Source organism: Lycorma delicatula, chromosome 2, assembly GCF_047948215.1.
Source record: "Lycorma delicatula isolate Av1 chromosome 2, ASM4794821v1, whole genome shotgun sequence".
NCBI lineage: Eukaryota > Metazoa > Arthropoda > Insecta > Hemiptera > Fulgoridae > Lycorma > Lycorma delicatula.
Window position 1 is genome coordinate 108,385,827 of NC_134456.1, and position 18,794 is coordinate 108,404,620.

Sequence of the window (18,794 nt, forward strand, 5' to 3'; positions counted from 1 at the left end):
TTTGAAACCCAACTATTTTTTTATATAATCTCTTTAAAAAAATGAAGATATCAGCTTGATTTTTGATTTGTGTAATTTTAAAATGAAAATCTAAAAACAAATATCTAGATTTGATTTCGTTTTTTATGGTTTTTCATTAGCCACATCGATAAATTATTTTAATAAATCTGTAGAACTACATTTACTTTTATTTATGACTATCATTATCTACCTAATAAGGTGGTAAAATGATGAATACTTTCCCCGTAATTCTATTTTTTTGTTTTTTATTATTATTTTTTTTTTTATGAAATTTATTTGGAAAAAATTATCACAAATATTTATTTTTCAATTATTTGTTTCATATATTGAATTAATTTCGGTGAAGATTAAATAAAATTTTCTTATACATACAGATGTTAGAGTATGGCAACCTTTAAATAATTCTTTCAACAGTTAAACGTAGAGAAATACAATTTAGCCGATGAAGTTACAACATCTCTAAGCACCCGGGGAAGGAGCAATTTAAAAATTTTAAATTTAAAAGGTAGGATTGTGACGTTTAAAGCGTACAGAAAATAAATGCTGGTATAAAAAAGGTTTGGATTACATCAATCCTAACCAAAACTGTAGCCGTGTAATGTTTTTCAAAAGTAAAAGTAAAAGTTTCAAAAGTAGTTAATACTACTTAAATAATTGATCAGCAATGAAACTAAAAAATATAAGTTTTTATCTATCCCTACCGTCAAATCGATCTATTCTTTTATATGTCCGCTACTTGGGGTCATTTATAGTTAAGTTAGGGCTATAGTTAAGTTATAGTATAGATAATTTTTTTTAAATAGCTACTTATCACAGCCACTTCTGAAACTAGTTGTGAAAAACATTAAATAGCTCTTTATTTGTTTAAGATTGTCATAGTCCGAAGTTTTTCCCTGAGAATTATTTTTTCTATGCCTTTAAAATTATCTGTCAGAATCCTACCACTTCCATTTAATATTTTTGAGTTTCCTTCCTGAGTATTCGAGTAGTAGTGGTCTCTGCCGAAAAATATATCATTTCATAATAGAAAAGTAGGAGCATAAATTTCGTTTTTCTATATTCAACTATTGAAAGATTACATTAGGATTGCCATACTTTTGTTAACGCCCAGTACATATTTAATTGAAAATCGTATAAAATTATCAACTTTTAATTCTTTAGGATGTTTAGGGATTTTGGATTAAAATTAATTTAATCACGATTATTTATTAAAAGATTTAACGGAATTTAATTATTTGATCTGTTTATTATTCTCAGAATTTAGTACAGTATAATTTTTTTTTATAAATAGGGCTTTTCCTATTTGAAATCAATTTGAATTTTATCAATAAATGATTTTCTTTTAAAGATAAGTTTTACTGATATGAGATAGCAAATTTCAAATAACATTAATACTAAGTTCGGTAGGCCACTGCAAGGAAGGGGAGTTAGCGTTTTTTATTGTACAGTATAATATATCAATCTAGGCGTTGTTCGGAACATTTATTGCCAACTTAAATAAACTTAAGTTGGTTGTAGAATGATGCAAGTGACCCATAACAGATTGAAGTTTACAAGTTAATTAGGATTAAAAAGCTTAACAAAGTCGTAATACTTTCCTGATTAACGAAAACATTTAATGTACAACCAATAAAATGTTACCTAGGATTTCTTTTTTGATGGTGGGAGGATGAATTATAATGAAATTTTATTGTAATATGATTATTAAAAGTTTAAATAAGCCAAAAAAAGGTTTAAAAAATTCAATCTTTGAAGTTTTATCTGCTCCCCCACACCCATTATTAATCCCTATTTTTTTATTTTTTTGGGTGACTTGCACTATTGCTGTGCCTAGAAAAATAATCGGTTAAAAAATATGTAGTAAATAAAAAGATAGCTTTTTTCGATTTTTGGGAAGTGGGGATGTTAGGAAATTTTTTTTTAAATTGGTAAGATAAGCAAGCACACATGGTACTGAACTTATTAAAAAGTGGGGTTATGTTTGCAAAATTTTGAGGAAATTAACCCCAAAAATCTATCTACCTCATTCCCTAGAGGTATTTATCCAAAAACTTTACCGATAAATTGCCCCATATACAGGAGTCTCTGTACAGAATTTCATTAAAATCGGTGTATCCAGTCAAAAGTTATTAAGCTTCAAACACGCCAACATACACGTACATTCGTCCGTATGTACATTATCCCTCGCTGATTTTTTTCCCTGAGTCTTTAAATGTCAAGAATTGCAAGAAAAATATCCATACCTTATTTTCTAGGTTACCTAGAATACTGTCCTTGCAGTATAGCACTAGAACTATGATGCCAGATAGTAAAAACGGTATGTTCGAGTATCTTATTAAAATGATATCTTACAATTTAAAATTGTACTTGAAATTATAAAAACTAGTATTATATGCCAACAAGTATTAATATTTAATACTCGTAATTTCACTGTTCTCTTTGTTTAAACGAGTCACGTTATATATTCGCTGGTGAGTTGACGCTAAGTAATAATATCTTCATAATAACAACAAAAGTTTAACGATAGTTGTAACGTACTTAGTTAACAAATCCAATCTCATTTCACTACTGAAATTTGTCTTCAAAAAGCTAAAGAAATTAATTTTTTATATTTTTCTTTATGGCCTCATGAAAGCTTAAAACAATTCCAAAAATATACTTTATTAACGGCTTAATAATTAATATATTTTCAAATTTTTAACCAACGGCTTTCCAGTTATTAGTCTTTTTAAAAATTATAGACATTTCAACTAAACATTATTATTAAATAACGTTATTTTTAAAAATAAATAAAAAACATTTATGTTCTTTTCGTTAATCAGAATAAGTTACTGAATACCACTGCAAAGAAATGTAATCATCATTAATGTAATTAGACAAGATGCTCTGGCTCTTTTAAAATAACAATTTTTGCTTCTAACGATTATATATTAGCATAGAGCATGTTATGGACCACTGCTTATATTACAATTTTCCATTTATTATTTTCTGGTATAAGTTACTGAAAAACAAAATTATTAAATCACGTTCTTATTTCACAAATCCGCAACATAATAATGGTTGTGTATTTTGTTTATTGTACACATTTTTTATATTGTTCTTTGAATAATTATTAATTGAAAATTGGCTGATATCTAGAAAACCTTTAGTCTCAGAACTACCAAAATGAACAAGAGCAATTGGAAAATATTAGTTATTATATAGTTGAGTATATTTTTAGAATTTGTCCGCGTTTCATTTGGACAGTCGAATAAGGGTGCAAAAAATAAAAAAGAGTATATTTCTTTTCTTTTTCGAGAAGTTTATTTTTTATAACTACAAAACGTTTTTATGCAAAAAGAATGTGACATTCTGAAAGTGCATTTAAAATATTATGATGAATAATAATGCTTGATATTTGTTTGTTTATATATTTTATTAATTTACTCACATTTTGTATGTAGTTGTTGATAAACCGGCTTTTATTTACATCTTACACATTCCTTCTTCATTTCACGGTTTAGGCAACTCTTCTTCTTCCTCTTCCTGTCACCATCTTCTCCTTGGAGACCCACACTTCGGTGACCATGTGGTTAGTATTTCGTTGCTAATCAAGACAACATAGTTTTTTTCTATGCATTCCAAATGATTGCACCAACCACTTTTGTGATCCCTCATCTTATCAATCGACCTATACATATTTGTTATAAAATCCTCATTCCTTACCATATTATCTATAAACAGTAGCCTTTCACTTTTCTCAAATTTCACTTCAACTATTACTTGATCCTGGTTTATTTTTTAAAGACCCGTACAGTCTCACTCCCATAAAGCAGAATATATTATGTTAATTCCGTAATGCGGAATATACATTTCATTGATGGGGGTTTGGAATAAACATGTATAAGAAAAGTATGTAAATTGAATGAAAAGAGAGAAATAAATGAAAAAAGAGAGATTATTTTTTTGTCCATTAATACTTATACTTTTTTTTCATTTATCAGTTTAATCTACTTGATTAGTTTCTTATATATTCTGTGTCCTCTTGTCTACTGATGATGAAGATGATTGTTTAACGATCGAAATTGTCTAGTTTAAGATTTTAAATAAAATCGATAACTATTTTTGAATGTTTTCATGTTTTACATCTTATCCCGTGTCCTTTGTTTAAAGAAGTTAATTGTTTCTTTGTATTATAATGGTGAATCAATCCATATGAAGTGATCAAACCAAAATATATTTGGTAGTTTAGTTGCTCCAGCAATTTCAATTTCTTTCTTTTTTATGTTATTTCCAAACACATTGGAAATCCAAAACATATATTTATTTATTTTTATCTCGATCCGCTTGTGAGTGGCAGCCATTTTTTTTTAGCAGTTCGTGTTAATTTTTGACTGTAGATATTAGCGTAAATTTTAATATTTTTGGAATGGATTGTGCTAAAACATTACAAAATACACCATTTTATCATAAAAGTCTCCTCTTTAATTTGGATCCTTTATATTAAAAGCCTTAATAAGTGAAAATTTGCTCCAAAATTTAATAAATTCCACTTCTTAAAACTTAAAATAACTATGAAGGAAAAATATCAATTTTTTATTATTGTTACTTATACAATGATACTCACCATACACCGAGGAAAAACATTGATTTCTTTTTTTTATGAATTTTTGAAAATTACAATCTTTTATATTTAATTGGAAGCTTGAGGCTTGATATCTCTGGTGAGGCTTGGGATAAAAAATCTAATTTTTGCTCATAATATGCACCTATATAAGAGAAAACTACAGTAAAAAAAATTACAAATGTAATAAGAGTACAATAGTTTTATTTTTTCATCTATATTTAGCTATCCTATTACGCAATAAAAGAGTAAAACTATTCCTTAAGGCAAACTTTTACTTTCTACCGACAATTTACATACAATATTATAAACATATTCAATTATATACATACATAAGAGAGTAATTATTTCTGTTACAAAGATGCCTAATTATATCAAATATTATAGTAAATACATATTTATTCATATTAATATGCAGTTTTTCTATCAAGGTCATTTATGTAGCTTAAATGTATGCTTTAAGTACAAGGACGAATCGCCCTTATTTCGTTTCCTACTTCTAAGAACAATATTTTATTACAATAATTTTTATGTGGTTTCATGTTAAATTTTTATATGTGACTTCAGTCGTGGAAAGGTTATTCTTAATGGTTGATCGTTTTAAGTATCCAAGACAAATTGTGAATAGAATCGTTATTTCATTTTATCTACAATAAATTTTTTTTAACTTTTTATTTTTTTAGATTTTGATAAAAAAAGTTTATTCAAGATCGATTTTATTTTTAATCAAAATATATTTTTTTCTACATTTACAATGATATCTTTTATAAGTATTCTTGCCGTCTATATGTTGCATAGTATTTTATTTTCTGACTTTTGTACATTATAAAAATACTGAACTTCTGTTAGGAAACAAATAATTCTTCCCAGATTTATCAATGTTTTACAGCCTCTTTACCCAAAAACTATTAAAAAAAGCTTGGTTATGTAATTATATTAGTATGCGCATGATGACCTACATTTGTTTTCCATTTCAGGATTTGAATTGTTTTTTTTTTTATTTATTTTTTTTTTTAAATAAAGATTACCAAAAAAATAATAGTTAAACATAATTTTAAAAGCTTGTAAAAATACTTTATGTACTTTCTCGGGATTTTGATACAACTTAAAATTGAAATGTCCTTCTTTATTGATAAATTTGAAACTTAAAATAAGTTAGAGTAACCCTTATTTTTATATTCGTATATAGAGTGATTGACGAAGAATACCACTCAATTATTCACGAAGAATGTCTTTTGAGTAGGTTGAAAGGTTTTTAGTATCGCTTGTAAAATCCTTTGTAAAATTAGCACCAATTATATAATTTGCTAAGTTACACTGTCGTATATATTTTATCGCAGTTCAATACACCTCAAGTAACATTATCAGGAATAGCTTGACAAAAATATCTGTTAGAATATAGTTAGAAAATTTTATAAAAATTCTATTTTTCTATGGTTTATAACCTTGTTAATCCTCTTACAAAGTTAAAAACTGTTCCCACCCTGATAACGACTCATTTAGAAAACAATAATTTTTAAAAATCTCGAGTCGGTAGTTGGCTGCCTACCCCATGGCTGCAGAGCTCGCTTTGCTCGCCATTCCCAATTTGCCAGAGGGACCGGCGTCCTGAACACCCGCAGAGCTTGCTTCCGACGCCATTCCCATTTACCCAGAGGGCTCCACCTCCTGGACTCCGGCACTGTACTTTATCCTCGCTGGTTGTTAGACTAATACTGATAAATAATAATTATAATATTCAGGCTTTATAGAGACCTGAAAAAGAAACTAAATTAAAAAAGATATAATAATAGTAACTATGGTAACTAAAGTACAATACTTCTTTGACACGAAAAATTCATAACTTATTTCTTTACCATGGAGGCAGAAACGAAGTAAAAGTATTAATCTTTTTAATCCTTAATGAATACTTTTAATTCACAACTTCACACTCTTTTTGGCGAAGAAAAAATGAATATATTTAATATCTTAACTTTGAAGGGAGCTAGGATCTCGGTCGATGGCTTACAACCTTCCCTGGGATAACACGAATGTATCTTGCAGATCTGAAAGTAATTGGTAGATTTGTTTTCGCGTGATCCAGTAACAAACAGACATATATATACATTTCCGAATATTCGTGATCTGTTAGATCGAGAGTGTACCTGATGCATACAATAGTTAGCCTTCATCCTATTAACAAATAACCCGTTTGAATTTTGAAAATCGAACTATTGTTTGCAGAGATATTATAAGAGCACCCCATTGCATCTCCAGAAACATCGCCCCAGGGGCACTCCATTTGTTACCAGTTGATGGTAATTGGTCTAGCCTCCCACGATCCTCGCATATACCTCACCACTCTAGCCTCACACGCAGTCCCCCACGGGAAGCCATTGTTGTTCAATTTTTTTTTTTTTTAATTTATTTAATATCATTCTATTTAACATAAATTTAATTTTATTTTTGAAATATTATTCATTTGATTGATTCGAATCATTCAGTTTAAAACCTTAGTTCACACAGTAACAGACACTCAGAGTTCACTGTAATTCAATTCATTAAAGTTTGTGCTTCAACCGGTAAATCTCCACTACTACGTACAAACACAGTATACGAGTATATATTTTTTTCGAGATGAAATATATCTAAAAACAATTACGCCAAGAAACAAGGGTAAAAATTTGGTTTCCACTGATCGAGAAGTTTTTATGTTTATCCGGGACAAACAAAGACCCTCTTCCTCTTTATATAATAATATAGGTAAGTTATCTAATGAGTTTGATAATATCTAAAGTTCAACTTCGATACCATGGATCTGCACAGCCGTAGACAGTACTAGAGAGGTGTACTTTGGTAGAAATTACAGAATTAGAGCCCAATTGCATTTTAAAAATATATATATATATATATATATATATATATAAAATAAACTTTTCAGAAAAAGCTGTTTATACTTTTCAGAAAAGGCTGTTTCAGCTTTTTCTGAAAATTGGAGGGAGCACAGTGCAGGTCGGAAAAAACTTGCGCTCTCACTCATTTCCATTCAGTGTAGCTCACGATTTAGACGTGATAGCGCGGTGATTCGTGTGTTTGTGTTTAGAGTTTGTCAAGGTAGAATGATTTAAGTAATACTAAGTGTATTTTGGACAATATTTATGTGTAAAGTAAACAAGTAAAAAAGTATAAAAATTCAATATGTCAGCCTCAGCCCGCGCAAAAGCCAGACGGAAATATAAATTACGCATATCGTTGGAAAGGAGAGCTTATGGGCCACGTAAAGGTACCCCAGTGTCCGGTGCCGAGCGAGCGAGACTTTTTCGGGAGTCGCAAAGCTGGCACGACGCGCTCAGTGAACGACGCCGAAGGCACAAGCACCTCTATCGCTGCTGTACCCGAACTAATGGACATAACGAGAGAAGATAACACCCATACATCTGTCGAAGACGTCCCCGGGCTGACGGATATCAACGTCAGTCGAATTGATGCGATACAGGACCATTGTCGTGAGCGGACAAACGCTTCAAAACAGTATTTGAAAAAAATCCGTTTGGTCTATCTAGCACCGTTTGTAATTGGCTTTGGTTCGACAGAGATTTAAACCGGGCAAAACCTCGCAACATTCCTCTTCTTCAGACTAAATTCCCCGGCAAAAATGTAGCGGAATTTCGTTTGTGAAGTATCTGTAGCAAGATGTCAGTAATATCCCGACGCTCTCGCGCTCAAACAGATTTCGATATCCCCCGAAGCCGGGTGACCTGCCACCGATCGATCCGATAAGTGTTCACTTGATTTCGCCACGCTTACCCTTTATGCAAATTTGTCGTCGACGCTACATTAATTATGTTATAGTCGGCCAGGTGATCAACGTACCAGTCGATGTGAACAACATGGTGCAGCAACTACTGAAGCGGATAGACGATGACTTTACCTACAACGTCAACATAAAGAAAAAAGATTAGACTAGATTAGATTTTACAAATCTAATTATCTGAGCGGTTTCGTACGCAAATCTGTGATCAAGGCGTGACTGCGCTACTTGGTAAACCAAGCCGCTGTAAAAGTACTATAATATACAGATAGACTGGAATCCGTTCGACTGCGACGAGAATGACGAATATTAAGATTAAATTTAGTACGCATTCAGTGTCTCGTTTTTATTTCAATCCAATACACTAAAAGTGACTCGCTGACATACAGAGCGACTACTTTTTCTGTAAAGTTGCCAAATGAAGGAACTAAAATTTTCCATTGGGGAATTTCAGTTTTATTCAAAAAATACGATGGTGGCTCTCCCATTTAACTCTACAGATAAGTTGGTTGGTCTGTTGTTCGGAGCACTACATCCAAGGCCTGTAACGTTTCACGTTAAACCAACGGCCGTGTCCTCCGACACAGCCCCACCCGATTTTTTAGTTGGACGTATCAAGTGGACAACAAATGTATAATTTATTTTACAACAAAATTTATATTAAACTGCTGTATGTAGCTAAGTTACCTACAAAAAAGTTAGTGTTGTTGGAGGAAATGAAAAAGTTATTAATCTATATTAAAAGATTATAATTAGGTTATCTTTCCTAACTGGTTATAAATTAATTACACTTTACCGTCAGTAAATAAGTTACGTAATGTTACAGTCGTTAATTTAAAAAAAGGAAAGCTAATCTTAAAATATAATAATAATTGCTTATAAAAGAAGGAAAAATCAAACAGCTTTGAAAGAACGTAATTGAATTAGAGATTAATTTTATCAAAATAAAATAATTGTTAGCCATACGAAAATATAGACGTTATATAACTTTTAATGCCACGGCATGAAGCGACTATCTCTTTTGTCATAATTACTAATATACGAGTATTTATGGGTTTTTACTTCCTTGTACGAAGTAAAGGAAGTATTGTGATCGCGAAAAATTTCTGTTTCAGATTTCAACAGAAATATCCATTTTGACCATATCTAAATCCACTTTGGCTAGTTTCGGCGTGACGTCTGTACGTACGTACGTATACGTATATGGGTATGTATCTCAATAACTCAAAAAAGATTAGTCGTAGGACTTTGAAATTTTGGATTTAGGACTGCTATAACATCTAGTTTTCCACCTCCCTTTTAATTGCAATCGACTAAACCAAAAGTGTACAAAAAAGCCCAAAATCAAAATAAATTTGATTTTGGACTTTTTTCTTAACTTAAGTTAAGAAAAATTATTATTATTATTATTATTATTTAAATATTCAAAGTATGTTCATGTTAAAATTCAATAAAATTAATTGTAAAACTTAAGATAAATAAATAATATATATATATATTCCTGCATTTGAGAAAATTTTAGCTTACGCTCGGTAGCAGACGTTACATTATTTCTTTGAATTGTTCTTTTATTTTATTCTTTTTATCGATAAGCAGGTCTTTGTATTTCTTACTAGTGACGTTTTATCCGAGCAACGTGTTTTATTGTATCCAAATTTTAAATAAAATAATTTGTTAGAAGAAAAAACTGATTAAAGAGTTGGGACTTACGAGGAAAATTAAGTGGAACATTAAAGTATGAAAGTATACAACTTAAGAATTATGTAAATAAATGATTCTACTTTTTAATAGAATAGATACGGAATCCATAGTGTTCGTATCTTAGTGTCGTACGTTAGTATCTTAGTGTTCGTACCCCTTGACTGATTGTAACCAAAATTAAATGACTTACATTTTAAGTCATTGTAAATAATTTTATAAAAATCAATCCAGCCAGAAGATGATATCTGACAAAAGAATAAAAAAATTAGTTTTATTATTTTTCACTTCTAAATGAAGTCGCTCAAGTATATAACCGAAGTAACATACTAATGCACTGGAATCACCTAATTATTACAGGAATGTGACTTTTAGTCCAGAGACGACAAAAAAAGGGTTTTTAGCTCCTGCTCCTGTATGGAAATTAGAATAAGCTTAAATACCATCAAGAAGTATCTTAATTACACGAGAGGCATTAAATTATATGAAAATACATAAAAGTTTTTGATACATAATTTTTTTTTTTTTTTTTTGATTAAAATTTTTACCTTATGTAATTTACTGCAGAGCTATACACAGTATAGTTTAGCCGGGAAAATAAAACTTGATTTTTAAAATTGCACATAAAAATTAATAATACTTCAAGTAGTATTTTTACAATCCTTCTTTAAATTTCAATATTTTAATATCTGCATTAAATTAACCATTACAAAATTTGTAAAAGTGATTTGTTTCTAAACTTCTAAAAGTTAAAATTTAAAGCCTATTAGTCTTGTGTTTTCGAGAATTTTTTTTTTAAATAGTTATGCTTTTAACCGACATCATACAACCTTCAACCTTTTTTTTCTTTTATATCTGTTCACACCAAAAGATTAGTGATATGTACTCCAGACACCCTATTGTTTGTAAGATTCAGTGTGTTATTTCGCAAATGACAACGGAATATAACTGTGAGTTTCTGCTGGATCCCCAGCAATGTTGGAATTTCAGGCAATGAGCGTACTGATAGTGCATCAAAAGAGGCTTTTTTCCAGCTTACTTTCATCAATCTCGTAGTTTCGAACGATCTTGTCTGTTTCCTGAGGAGTGTGGTTCATAGTGAGTGGCAAACAGAATTGGATGCCACCATCAACAATAAACTACGCCAGTTAAGAACACTGTGTCACCGTAGAGCTCCTCATGCAGAAAAACCCGTCGAAAGGAGGATTTGCCGTTTGCGATTAGGGCAACCTAGGATCACTTATGGATAATTCATGACTTAAATAGATGCACTCCTTTGTGCTCACTGCGACTGCCAACCAACAGTGTACCATATCCTTGTGGATTGTATATGTTATGCGGCATTGCGTCGAAAGTTTAAACTAGGGGTTGACATGCGAAATATGTCGGTGAACAATGCAATGATGTTATAGACCGTCTTGCGATTTATGAAGGCCGTAAATCTTGATTGAAGAATTTAATTATTTTTACGGTCCTTGTCCACTGTGTATACATACCGTTTGGCGTATGCTGGATGGTAATTTTTATTCTTTTAAGTTACTTTTTTTTAATTTTGTATTCACTGCGGTTTTTATTTCGCTTTTATCTTAGGTTACAGGCTTTATCGTTTTAAGATAAATCTTTACGTTGTTAGGTTTTAATTTTTTAATTGTTAATTTTCTAAATTTATTTACTACATAAATATTTTGTTAGGGCGCTAATAATGACGATTCGTTGTGCGCCTGGGAGAAAAAAAGTTCACAACAAAAGGAAGATTTCGATAATCTATTTTTAACTGATCAAACGTAATCCGGCTTTAGCTCAGAAATTTTAGCATTTCATTATCTGGGTGTTTTATAACGCGCTTTCATATTTTTAAGAAATATTGCATTAAGATTACTTGCACACAAATTCCTTAAACGAAACGCATTCGTGTAGCGATCTTTCATAATTTTTTTTTGTTTTAAAATGTCAGTTTTAGTTTTTTCTTTTTTTTACGTAGGATGGATGGGTAGCATGACAGAGTAAACACTGTAGTCACCAGAGCACACGTGATATCCCCTTCACTTTTTACGTGACCCAACATTTTCATCCTTCTGTCTTTCAATGGCTACGTGTTAGATACTTCACGATTTCCTTTTAAATATAACGTTTTTTTTTCAGATAACGTTCTATGACTATATAAAGCATCGTGCCTTTATCAGTACGCTGTTAAATACTTAAACTCACTTTAGTTTTCGATAGTTACTTTTTATCGTTGCCCCTTCGTATTTCTCATTTACAAAAAATAATAAACAAATATATTTGAACAAAAAATTTATTTAAGAAAATAAACCCGAAAATATAAAACTTTTTTTAACAGCCTTCAAAAAACCGGCATAAAAAAACTTATTTAACTGTTTCAGTTTTAATTACAAGCTTTCTTCTTGTTGTTTCAACTTTTTGAAACTAGGATCAAATTAAAAATGATTTACCAGTGCTGACAACGACCTTATAAAGTCGAAATTTAAAGAATATAAACGCTATTTTTAATCTTGTAGACTTTTTTTTGAAATCGGTTTAATGAAAAAGTAGAATACATATATATATATATATATATATATATATATATATATATATATATATATATAATTGTTATTTGGGGAAAGTTCATAATGTTCTATTCGTTACTTAAAGAATAAAACAAATTTGTTCGTTATTTTGTAAATTATGCTTATAGACGATTTAATAAATATTGAAGTTTTTTTTCTACAAATAAATATTTTATTAATTTTCGTGGAAATTTTAACTTTAATTTGTTCCATGTTTTCCACTGCAGCCGCATGTTCGTCGATTGTTGCCTTGTGTATTTTAAATTTAATTATTACATTTGCACTGTAAGTGGGACTGCAGTAGTAAGCAGTAGGGTTTCGATTCCTTACGTTTAATTTAATTTTAAGAAATACACGTTTAATCTGATATGGTGTGTAACCCCTTTAAAAAACTTATTAAATAGAAAAGTTTATTATTCCTGGTTTATATTTCTTTGTACAATATTCATAATGCACAGAAATCACTGTTAAAAGACTATTCTGATCATTTTTTTAATATTGTCCGCAAGATAATTCAAACACTACTATTACTACCCTGATGAAATCTAGTTCAGGGTAATTTCCCAATTGTTTCCTATGCCTACAGAAGTTATTTCTATAAATCAATCTTCAGGGATAGATGCCATACCGACCTCAGTGATTTTTACTTCATGAAGAAATCTTAAGAACTATGAAAAATTACATCGTTATCACACTGAATACGCATTGTAATGTGCCCAGTGCTCAGTGTAATGATGGCTGCAAAATTCTATTACTAATATTCTAGTATCCTTTCTTTAGAGGATTCTTACAAAACGAACGTTTTGGTCAAATTTTTTTCTCAAATCTGGCCTGTGAAAATGTTTTTAATTTATTTAGTATGAAATGTTAGTGTGTTTTGAAGAGTTTAAATTTAGTTTAGCTAATTTAAATGATATATTATGATAAACTTTTTTAAACCCTTTTAAATAGGTACAGAACCTAGTTTTAAAAAAATACAAAAATAAATTTTTTAATTTTTTTTAAATGTCTTTTGGAAGTCGGTGTTAAATTAAAACAATAATTTGCTTATCCTTAATTTGGCACCGCCTTCAAAAAGCATTAATTTAAAAGAAAATCTAAAATTGTTATTCTTTTGTTTTTACTACAGATTGTTTCTAATTTGTTTTATTTATTTGATTTTATTTGTAAAACGTAATTTGTTCATGGTTTTATTTAATTTTATTTGTATTTAAAATACGTATACGTTAAAACAAAATAAGATTCGTATGAAAAAAAACTGCTCAAAAGAAAAACGCAAGACGAGAAACCAACATTTTAATAAAAATGATAAAATTATGCAGAGAAAATAAATGAAGTGACTTGTAACGATAATAAGCTAAAGAATTCTGCGTATGAGAAAATATACTAATTTTTACTCTTAAATTTTCTTCTAGAATATCCTACATTTTCTGTTGAAAATTAAATCATCATTCCTTTAATAATCAATTGTTTTGAAATTCGGAAAGTCGCAGTGCAGTATCCTTTAGAATTATGTGTTACATTCTGTTCTTTCGGTGTTAGGTTGGTTGCCTTGTAGGTTCGTTGAGCGTTGCTCAGTAATAAACCAAGAGATCAGTTGAATTGTGATCAGTCCGTTTCGTTTCGTATTGTTTCGTTCATCGGAATTAATAGTTGCAAAAAATCTAATGGTTCTTTCGGTAGAGACATGCATTTTTCTCATTGAACACGTCTTTCGTGAAGTTTGCTGGAATAAAAAGTTTCCAAATACTCCTGTTCTTCACCTCAATGCAGTTCAAACTCTTATCGAAACATTTCGGGCAACAGGTTCTGTTGAAGATGCTGATTGAAGAGCAAGACTTAACTAGACTAAACAAACAGAAGCTGCTTGATATTTCGGAGCTACGGCCGAAAGTCCAACAAAGTCAATGCGTAAGTTGCACAACAGCAAGATATCGTACTTGCTAACGCACATAAAGCTGTAAGAAAACAGCTTACTCTTTTCCCCTACAAATTAATATGTGTTGAAGGATTGAAACATGTAGATGTTTAGTCAAAAAAAAAAAATTCAATAATTTAGTCCAAAAGACTAAATGACTGTCTATGTTTTAAACGTTTTATTGATCAAAGTTCCGTAGGTATGCTCGACATTACTTTTTTAAGAATGAAGCGAGGTTTCAACTGGAAGGTATATTAATTCACAAAATACTCGACTGTAGTCGACAACTAATCCCCATGAATTATACGAACAATCTTTAAACGAACTGAAAATTGGAGACTGGCTCTGTTGAGTAGAACGAGCTTCGTAGGTCCAATTTTTTTTTTTTTTTTTTTATAACAGTGATCGTTATTGTGCTGTTTGTTAAAACAGCGAATGAAGTTTGTTAAAACTTCATTAGTCGGTTAAGAAAATTTGAACTCAATCACGGTTGATTGTAACAAGGTGGCGCCACAGCGCACGTAGCTAACAGGTCAATGATTTTTTTTACATTTTCACAAATCATGGAAATAATTCTTCGTTTCTTGAAGAATCATTTCGAGGAATATGTGGCTTGCACGATCACTCCATCTGACTAACCCAGATTACTTTCAATGGGGGAACAGCTAAACAAGCAGTATATTGCAACAGACCACGCACGATTTTACGAACTAAAAACCTCATAACGGCATACGTACAAGACGTTCCAGTACATCCGCTGGTTAAAGTGTTTGAAATGAAACTGAGACATGTGCAGTGTTGTATTGATGTTTGGAGGAGGTAATTTTCAACACCTTTTATTATTAGTTATTGTAATATCATTTTCTATAAAACAATGAAATAAAAATACAAAATAATAATTAAAAAAGTCTCATCATTAAACTTCCATAATTCCAGTGTACAGCAACTTTCCGAATGTAATATATCTTCACTTCATCCATGTATGTAACATTATATTTCATAAGCTTACATTTAAGATGTGTGTGAAACATGAACAATTGATTATACATAAAAAAACTCTTCTATAAATTGTATAGAGATTGGTTTATTTCCCTTAGAGTAAGGTTTGAACGTGCTAAAAAAATCCATACGGGTCTAATTGGTATCCTAATTTTTTTTTGAAACCCTCATTTTTTAAACTGGTTGAAAATTGGAAGTAATGGAAAACAAGAATGGAAAGCGACGGTTAGAGAATTAAATTTTTGTGTAATTGAATTAATAAAAAAATTATGTTGCGTAATTTTCCTGGAATTTTCATTGAGCTTAAAATTAAACCTTTCTCCCAGTGAAAAGTCGAAAATTATCATTGCCTTTTCAATCTTATATATTATCAATAGAAAAATTAATTGTCAGTAGAAAAATTATAACAAAAACTATAATAATTTTACTTAAATAAAATAAAGTTAAAATTATGTTAATTTTAATTCTCTGATGATGTGCAATGTCGTAAGTTGAAAATACTATTTAAGTGCACAGTCATAAAACTATAGTATGTATATTAATTATTTAAACTATAAAATAATTTTTCTACCTGCTTAAAAATTTATCCTTATCTCTCTGATAAATTAAAAAAAAATTAAACTGCTCTAAAACGGCATTTAGAAAAAAATATCCCATCAGGTAAAATTAATTTGGAAAAAAATTGGAAATTTTTAGACTTTCAATTTTAATCGTCTGGGTGATTTATTACTTCTAACTGATAGGAGTTTATAATTGTTAAGTGTTTTTTTAAATAAGACTATTTTTGATAAATTTAAAGTTTACAGTAAAGTTTCAAGTTTACAGTTATTTAAAGTTTAAAATTCAAAAGTTAATTTGTTTTATTTTAGATGTAAAGAAGTTTTGAATGTTTTCACAATTTTTCGGTTTGATTGTATTTTGATAAGATAAAAAACATATGAATACAATTTTCCATTTGTCTAACTATCAAAATAAAGCACCTCCTTATACCCCTCATATGAGTTTTTTTTTTTTTTTTAATAAAATCAATTCCCTTAATACATATGTTTACTATACTTATTGTAAAGTCCTCGGTTAAACCGTTCCTGAGATGTAAAGACAAATAGAAGCCGACAGATAATCACATATATACATATATCCATGAAAACATCAATAGTAGTCGTACATACAACACAAAACTCAGGGACGTCAAGACTTCGAAAAATCTAGATGTATAATTTTCACAATGCCAACAGGCTTAACTTTTTTATATACGGTTACAACCAAAAAAATAAAATAAAATTATAAATTTAATTAAAAACAGATTATTTGATTACTTAATTTAAATCTATATCTTAATTAAATAAAAATATTCAGCATTACAGGTGAAAACGACTGATACACTAAAGATGTGGGGTTCGGTTCTTGGCTAAGGTCTGGAAAATGTATGATGAAGCAAACTCGGAGAAAGTTGTTAATAACCATAATTAGTTGATGTAAACTGAGATTTACTTTTATATTAAATAAAAAATTTCCTTTAAAATCAATATCTGTTGTTAAAGAATATTTTTGTTTGCACTTAAAATCAAAAGGAAAAAATAATAGAATGTGGAATAACTGAATGTATTATTAAAATAAAAAAATAAAAAAAAAAGAATCTTAAACATAAGAATAAAAGCATATTCATGAGGAATTTGTTGGAAATACTGAATATTTCGCATATATTTTCTAATTTACTTTCTTTCTATTTTCGATCATGCCGAGATTTTCATATTTTATCATATACTCATCTTTATTCATCGTTTGAAAATCACTCTCTCTCACTCTCTCTCTCTCTCTCTTCTCTCTCTCACTTTTTTCTTTTTTTAATTTTTAGTAAAGATTCACTCGCTAGTTTATTGTTTAAGATTTTAGTGAAAACTTTAGTTTAATTAAAATTACTACAATGTAATAATTCTTAATTTTTTTCAAGAGATATTTTTTTAGTCCAGAAACTGTGAAATTATATATTAATAACACAATGAATACGTTTTGGCTTATCTATAATTTTACTTTTCTTCCCCTTCATTTTTTCGCTATTATTCATTAGTAATTAAAAAAAATTCAATTATTTTCATGTTAAAAGATTTTTATAAATTAAATCACTCAGAATTGTAATTATAATGAGTTTATAATAAAATAATAGTTTCGTATACCCGAATGAAAATAAAAAAGTGTTGGCTATTTATTAAAATTATTAAAATAGAAAAAAGTAGATAATATTGTAATAATAAGAAGCTTAATTCAGATTCAAAATCTACTATTTCTACACTACATGAACATTTGAGCTTGGCGTTGGTCTCTTTAAGAAGTTTGTGTCCGAGAGTAGGTTGTATGTCAATCTAAGGAGAACGTGGATGTTCAAAGACGCTTCAAGTGCTGTCGTTTTGGCCACAGAGCCAATTTCTGTAAGTATGTGTCGGTCTGCGTACATTGTGGCGAGAAGGGTCACAAGCGCGACGATTGTCCGCAGAAAGCCGAGGCTCCATCTTGCGTCAACTGCAAAAGGTTTGCAAAGAGTGCAAACCTTTATGCACGAAGTGTCAACAGTAAGGACTGTGGCTGTTACTTACGTGCGGTAGAATTGTATTTCAATTCCTTGGATAGTTAGTATCCTTTTTTGAAGCTTGATGTTTGTTAGGTGAATTGGTGTTGTGAGTCTCGGACAACGGGTGTTTTCGCAACAGCCATCAAAAGCTGGGTGATCTACCCGGTAATGCGGGTTCTAAGTTTTCTATATCGTATATTGTAATCCATTCGGTCTTCGATGCGGAGGGCTTTTGATTTTAGGTTTTTTATGCAATTGCCAAATCGTTTCTTTGGCAACAGTTAGGTGATTACTGTGGACATTTTTTGCGGGCTGTTGACTCTGGTTGCAGGGTCGCCTTCGCATCGGACTCGAATGGATCTTTGCCAATAGTTGCGTTACTCTTAGTCTTCAACTGAGTGCTGTAGTTTAGTAGTGTGAGACCTGGTAGAGTTTTTATTTCCTTGTGGTTTCTACTGCCGTGATCCACAACTAGTGTTTGGCTACCTTACTTCTCCTCATAACCTGCACTGACGTCTGAGGGCATTATGTTAGTGTTAGCACCCCGAGTGGCTAGGGTTCTGCCTGGGCAGTTTAATTGGCCAGAGGTAGGCGTGCTTGGTACCATGCCTCAGTTAGAGAGTTCAAGT

General features: G+C 30.2%; 1 protein-coding gene across 3 annotated transcripts in view; it reads left to right on the forward strand.

Moving 5' to 3' along the window:
- Nucleotides 1-18,794, forward strand: part of LOC142319087 (ubiquitin-conjugating enzyme E2Q-like protein 1) — a 303,230-nt gene that overhangs the window by 263,364 nt on the left and 21,072 nt on the right. The window contains exon 1 of one of the 3 annotated variants that reach the window (XM_075355973.1): nucleotides 9,530-9,621. The exons of the other annotated variants lie outside the window; for them this stretch is intronic. The gene's annotated coding sequence lies outside the window, so the exon portion shown is untranslated. Of the gene's footprint in view, nucleotides 1-9,529; nucleotides 9,622-18,794 lie in introns of those variants that run through there. 3 annotated transcript variants of the gene reach the window in all.